General features: G+C 65.0%; 1 long non-coding RNA gene across 2 annotated transcripts; it reads right to left on the reverse strand.

Moving 5' to 3' along the window:
• Positions 1–327: 327 nt before the first annotated feature.
• LOC131811638 (uncharacterized) lies at positions 328–5,318 on the reverse strand. 2 transcript variants are annotated; one of them, XR_009346030.1, is made up of 4 exons: positions 4,817–5,318; positions 4,102–4,170; positions 1,603–2,000; positions 328–1,013 (listed from the first exon to the last, which is right to left on the reverse strand). It is a non-coding gene; the product is annotated as an uncharacterized LOC131811638 (long non-coding RNA). The 2 variants fall into 2 exon arrangements; XR_009346031.1 differs by having other exon boundaries at positions 1,670–2,000; positions 4,817–5,314.
• Between the last annotated feature and the right edge of the window lie 1,710 nt (positions 5,319–7,028).

Below are 7,028 nucleotides of genomic sequence, written 5' to 3' on the forward strand. Positions count from 1 at the left end.
CCTCAACCGAGAAGACACACTGTTTCCTCCACCCGCTCGGTGCCCCGGAATGTACGTGAGCCCGTCTCCTGGCTTGGGGCCAGGGGCGCGTCCCAGTGCGGCACGGTCTGGGGCACGACCCACACGCCCTCAGGCCTGGCTGGATCTGGGGGTCTGGAGACAGGTCGGTGGTCCCGGCCCCGAGGGGCGCAGTGTCTGCAGCCTCCTCGTCCCTCCTGCCTGCTCCAGCTCGGCTGAGCAGCTCGGCTGAGCCTGGCTCCTGCGCAGCCACAGCTGCACCCACCCTCCTCACCCCCACCTCCACCCGCTGGCCCCGGGCCCTGTGGCCGGCCTCCATCCCTGCCTCTGGCCCCACCCCCTCTCTCACTGTGTGCGCAGACCTTCCTCTCCGTCTGCCACGTGGGCGGGCGTGCCCTGCCACTGTCCAGGGTACGCCTTGATCAGTGCCCGTGCCTGCACCAGCCAGGGTGAGCTAGGCTCCATCCCCGGACGTCGATGACTTGAGGACTGCTTCTCGCTCAAGCACAGCGGGTCCTGGGGGCGCTCGGACACTCGGTCAGCACACCCCGCCACAGGTGTGGGGCCAGAAAGGCCGCGAGGCCCCCACCTCCCGGGCCCTTGGGTTTCCCTGCACTCACGGGCCCCAGAGAGGGGACTCAGGAGGCAGGAGCCAGAGCCAGTGGTTTTTATCAGCTCTCTGAATTTTTTGCAAGAACGGATTCAGGCAATAAGTAGCGGAGGTAAAAAATGCTTCTCGTGAGTTTACAAAGAGAAAACGGGGAAGACAGGTTGGGAGTCGCTCGAGGCTGCAGGGTGCTCCCCCTGCACAACGGGGCGAGCGGGGAAGCCGGAGGAGCCGGAGGGAGGCGGTGCCCCCAGCGGTCAGGCCGGCCGTGTCCTGCCCTCTCCTTGCTTCCTGGCTCTCAGCAGAGCCTCGCGGGAATAGACACACGGGGCAGGCCCGCGGATTGTTTCCTCCGGTGGGCTGGGGATTTCGAGTCCTTGTCCGCATCCTGTGGGACACAGAGACGGGGACCACCTGACGCCCGCTGAGGGCCCAAGACCCCCTTCTGCGGGCCGGGCTGGATTCGCCCTGTGCCCCCGTGCCCCGTGTGCTCCCAGCTCTTGATTGAGGGCCTGCTGGAGAGGATCCAGAGGCTACAGATGCAGCGGTGGGGAGGGACAGGGGCGCACATAGACACCCCCGTTGTCCCCAGAGCACGGGAGGAGGGGCGATAGAGGACACAGCGGGCGGGCGGGGATGGACCCTGTGGGTTCCAGCATGCAGGAAAGGAAGGTGCCGGGAGGGGGAGGTTAGGCAGGCGACCTGTGGAGGTGAGCAGCGAGCTCCCCTACCGCTCTGGGGAAAGCACCCCAGGCAGAGCCAACAGCCCGCGCCCAGGCCTGGAGACAGAAGCACGTGGAAGGTGGGAAGACAGTAGCCACGTCTGGGGCTGGGAAAGAGGGCACTCAAGGTGGGCCGGCCAGAGGGGGCTGCGGGAGGGCGTCTGCTGGGCTCGGGGCAGACAGGGGCTGGGACTGCTGGGAGGGAGTAGGGGGCCCGTGTACGGTGGTTATTGCTGCTGGCAAATGACCCCGAACCTGGCAGGCGGTGTTGGGGGACCGAGGTCCACCTGGAGGCTCCACCGGGGAAGCAGGCCCTGCTGACCTGACCCATAGGCCCTTTGGCAGGGTTCAGCTCCTTGCTGGCCGGCAGCAGGACGCTGTCCTCGGTCCCATGTCTGTAGGCCTCTCCCAGGGTGGCTCTCAAGGGGGTGGCCACTGGCTTCATCAGACAGAACAGGACGCAGAGCCAGAAGGAGAAACGGACCCAGCCAGTGTTTATAAGGTGACGCGGGAGTGAGGCCCATCGTGGGCACCATGGCTGGTCATCGGTCCCCCACACACGGGATGGGCACCGCCCAGACACGGGGCAGCAGTGGGTCTCCTGAGAAGAGCCTGGAACTTGCGCGCATCTTGGAGGTGCTGCAAACAGGATTCTTGGGCCAAGAGACCAAGAGAGGCGTCTTGGCTTTCCGCCTGGTAATGAGGCCGCGCTGACCTGAGCTGAGGCCAACCAGGCCCCCCCATCTGGGGTCCCTCCCCACAGAGGAGAGAGGTGCGGAGGGGCGTGGAAAACCCCAAGACCCAGAGCCCCCGAGGGCAGAACCCGCCCAATGCCCCTAACCCGCCAGTGGCCTCGGACCTCATGACCACGGTCCCTGCAAGTAGAAGAGTTAATCTCCACAGGAAGGGGGAGCCGCAGATGCTTGGGGGAGGTGCCTGGATCCCTAAACCAGCTGACCCTCTCCCTTAATCCGGATTGCAGACCGGAGGCCGTAGCAGGGTAGGGAAGTGGTTGTTAGGTTAGGGATGACATCTCCACTCCCGCAGTCGCCCAGGGCAACAGTGGGTGCTGGATGCTGGAGCCTGGATCCCTGCCCACGGTGCGTCCAGACGTCCAGGCAGTGGCCACTAGCCTGCTCTGCCCACCCCGAGCGGGAATCTGGGGCTGCGGCCGCCGGCGGCCGCCTGGTGTAGCTTCCATGAAAAGCAGCCCCCAGACCGAGTGTTGAGCCCCCGGCGTGGGAGACGCGATTTCAGGGAAACTGAGCCACGGCAGCACCCTCTTTGACCTCCGGAGGCCAGAAAGAACAGAAGCAATCCTCCATGGGAACGCCAGTCCCGGAGGGGCGGCCCCCAGGCAAGCTTTCTGTCGGCTGCACCTGTGTGCTCCCCGCCCCCCCCCCCCATTCTGCAGGCGGCTCCCACTCCCAGCCACCTCCCTCCCGGACCCTGGTCACTCCAGGGCCCTTGCACTGTGCGGGGCCAACCTGTGACAAGCCTCCCGCCCCAGGATGAAGGTCCCAGAGGCCCTTGTGTGTGAGTCACATCCCAACTCCTAGGGAGGAACTGGGGGGGGCGGGGAGGGCATGTGGGGTCACGACAGGAGGGGGCTGAGCGTGGCGGGAAGCTCTCGGTGGGCACCGCTGAACCACATCAGGCCCTGGGGGGCAGAGGCTGGTTAGTCCCTGTTCTCAGACACAAGCCCAGCTGCCCCACCGGCCCGGCCTGCCAGCGCCCAGCCCGGCCCCACTCTCTGTCCCGTAGGCCAGAGGCTGGTCACCCCTACACCCCAGACCCGTGCACCGTCCACTGGGGAGGGAGCGGCTGCTCGTAGGGAGAAAGTCCTCGGGGCTGTGACCGCTGGGATGGGGTCTCTCCTTGGTGGGGCCTCTTCGTGTGGCGGGTCTGGGCGTTCCCAGCCCGTGGGCTCCAGAGGCTCCTGAGTTCTTCCCAACAGCTTCTGGATGACGGTGCCCCACGCAGGTGAAGCAGGCGGTGAAGGAAGCATCTGGGCCAGAGCCAGCGTGAGAAACCCCTGCCGAGACCACACCTGGGCCTGGAGAAGCCACACGTGGCCCAGGTGCCCAGAACTTCCCAGGGCTCGGGCAGCGACCACCAGGTGGCAGTGTGGGGACATCCCGCGGGGCCCAGCCTCTGAGCCCTGGTGGGGCCAGGCCCACTCCGGGCGGGACACCGAGGCCTGCAGACGGGGACCCGCGCTCCGTGGGCCGTGGGCCGTGGGTCGGCAGGCCTCCCGCTCCAGGCTTTGGCAGCAGGAGTCAGGCCACGCCGCAGTGCATGCATTCCTGGGCCTGTGCCCCTGAGCACCCCTGGGACAAAGGCCCGGCTCCACCCGGCTTTCTGCACCCCAGACGCTGGCGCCTGGAACTGCCACCGAGCTGGGAGGAGGCCCAGGCCATGTGGGAGGCCGGTGTCCTGCTGAGGCCGCCGCTGACAGCCAGCTGGCTCTCACAGAGCTTGACCCCAGGATGCAAGCCAGAGCCACCCCCCCCACGCCCTGCCCAAATCCACAAACCGGGTCAGTGCCGGTGCTGCTGGGTGCTACCAAGTCTGGAACCACAGACAAGCGCGTCTGCTCCCCACGGGGCTCCTCAGGCACGTTCTCCACATCTCTGCCCGTCCCACAGGGCGCTCGCGTGGGGAGGATTCAGTAACTATTCACGTGTATCGCACGGGGTTGTACGGTCTTCCCCACACCGGTGTGTCCCCTGGAATCTCAGAACGTGACGTTACCTGGAAAAGTGTGTTGCAGATCTCATCCGTGCAGATGAGGTCCTCCTGGATGAGTCCAGGAGCGGGGTCCTACGAAGGGAGGAAGCAGACACACGGGGAAGGCATGGAGAGTCGCCGCGTGTCCCGGGGATGGGAGAGGAGGGGTGCGTCTACAGGCCAGGGAACACCAAGGCCGCCTCAGCTGCCAGGAGCCGGGAGGGGCCAGAGGGACACTCCTGGAGCCTCCAGAGGAACGGAGTCCTGCCTACACCTCGGTTGAGGCTCTGGCCCCAGAATAGCAACCGTGACGCCCCCCTGAGCATGAGAGGCCATGGGATGGTCCCTGCCCTTCGTCCTGAGCCCACGAGAACTCTGCCGCTCTGGATTCCAAGTGGGATGAAGCAACAGTAAAATCCAGCCTGCTGTTGGGTCCACCAGCTCCCAGCAGGGAGCACTAGAAAGCCCCTTCCTCCCCAGGGGTAGGGTACTGTTCTCCCAGTGGGTTTGCACAGCACCTGAACCCGGCGACCCCCCCCCCAGGAGGATGCAAGCCCTCAACCAGCCCAGGGGGTCACACTGCCACTGGCCAGTTCCCCAGCTGCCACGCCGAGCCCCTGTGCCAGCCACGAAGCTCTGCCTGTCGGGTGGGCATGGCCCCAGACACCCCCACCGCAGGCCGGCCGGCAGCCCACCCACCCACCTCCCTTTCCTGGGCACAAGCAGGACCCGCCCTCACCGCCTGCATCTCCAGAACCAGGGCTCAGAGGCCACCCCCCCTCCTCTGGAGAGACGTTGCCAAGTGGGGCCCGGGGGGCTGGGCTACAGCTGTGTGTGGGGTGGGGGGCTTTCCTTCCAGAGCAAGGCCTCTGAGCCTCACTTCCTCCCTGCCGTTGGGAGTTGTGCCAAAGGCACTGAACGGGAGCCCCGCCTCTCGACCTGCCCCCACCTCCCAGAGCAGAGGCCGGCGGTCCATGCCCAGACAAAGCCCGGCAGAAGCCAGGGGCCAGGCCCCCGTGCGTGTGCAGGTCCGTGTGCTCCGACAGAAAGGCCCGCCCAGGCTGGATCTTCCGAGGTCCAAGGTCAGGGGATGTCTGTCCTGCCAGCTCCCAGAGTCCCGGGCTCAGCGCCGCACAGCTGGGCGCCGCTCACCCCGCCCCCACCCCGCCCCGGCCGGGCAGGAGGGACACATGCTTCTCCAGCGTGCTGGGGTGGGGAGGCCAGCCCCAGGGCCTGCCAGAATGCACTTGTGCCCTGCAGAGGCCTTTCTGGTAGCCCTGGCCTCCCCCACCCCCGCAGGCATCTGTCTCTGCTCGGAAGGAAGCTCCAGCGGGAGGAGGAGCAAGCCCAGAAAGAAAGAGGAGGGAGAAAACCTCCGGAGAAGTGGGGCATGTGCACGTTAGGGCCTCTCCCGCAGCGGGCCGGCCTTCTGCCCCAGCCCTTGTGGTGGTGAGAACAGCCCTACTCACCAGCCTCCCTCGGGATTAACTCAGCACCCCATGCTGTCACCGCAGCAACGGGTGTGTGAATAATAGTGATTTGCCACATTTTGTGTATTATGTTGCCCACCTGCCGTCATGGCTCGATGCGGGGCTGGCGGCGGCTGGAGGGCTGAGTCATTAACCGCTGATTAACAGTCTTCTGCAAGGTAGTCACAAGCCCCCCAGCCTGGGATCGGTGGGCCTTCCTGAGGTCCAAGGGTGGGGGCCCAGCTCTCCCGGGGTAAGGCATCCAACGGGGGAGGGGGAGCTTCCAGGAGCTGGATCTGAGCTCACGGGCCCCTCTGCCTGCCCTCCTTCCAAGTAATGACCCCGACTCCTCCAAAGGAAGATGGGATCCAACCCTGAGGTTGGAGCATTTAAAGAGCCCTTTTTGAGGGTATCATCCCCAAGTCCACCCACCCCAAAACTGCAGGCTCTGGAGGGCCACGGGGATGGGTCCTTCCTGGAGTGGGCTGGCGCGTGGCGGGTGAACACAGGCCCCGACTTGTGGCCAAATCTCATCTTCGGCTGCCCTGCTGTTTGGGAAACACTCCAGGGCCACCTCTCTCAGACTCCCTGCCCACCGTCTGCCACGCTAGCCAGCCAGTCCTGTGGGGTGTCCCCCAGCCCCCGGGTCCCCAGCCTGCGCGGGCCACAAGGAAGGAATGCTCACTGCACATTGCTTTCGGGGATACGGGGCTTCCGGCTCTTGCCCGTCTGGGTGTCCCAGCTTCCCTGGGCCTCGCCTGCATGGCTGTAAACCCTTTGTAAGATTTCTTGACTTGGATTCTTTACTACCGGGTAGCTGGGGAGAGACGGCAGGAGCCCAGGTCCTCGCTGAGTCCTCTCCCGGGACACCTCGTGGGCATCTCCTCTGCTCCGCCCAGCCCACAACACCTACACCACCGTCAACAGCGCCCCAGATCCCAACCCAGAAGCCACCGTCATCCCCACGGCAACACCCCCGGCCCTGGAGCCACCCTGTCCGGGGAAGGGGGTGGTGGGGGGACCCGCCGTGCAGTCCGCGGGACCCAGCGCACAGGAAAACAGTGCCATTATGGGCCCCGCATGGGGAGTGTCTCTTTGTTCCCCGTCCTGTCTGCTGTTTCCCACTTGGCAGTTCATGTCATTCTCACTAAATCAAAGAGTTACAATTGCTAGCATGGATTTTGCCATCCAGGTTGCTGTGAGGTTTGCCAGCTTTCCGAGCCCACATGGGAGCGTGTAACCCACACCTCAGGTCACTGAAACCCCAGAGTTCACTGTGCAGCTCGGCCCTGACCGTGCCTCCAGCTGCCAAAGAGAGAACGCAAGCCTGTCTGGGGACAGTCACGGGACGAAGACGTCCTGCAAACTCGGAGCCTGACGGCTGCTGGCAAATATCGAGGTTTTGGGGTTTTGTTTTTGTTTTGTTTTTAAATAGATTTTATTTATTTATTGAGAGAGAGACAGTGAGAGAGAGCATGAGCG

Source organism: Mustela lutreola, chromosome 11, assembly GCF_030435805.1.
Source record: "Mustela lutreola isolate mMusLut2 chromosome 11, mMusLut2.pri, whole genome shotgun sequence".
In the NCBI taxonomy this organism is placed as follows: Eukaryota; Metazoa; Chordata; class Mammalia; order Carnivora; family Mustelidae; genus Mustela; species Mustela lutreola.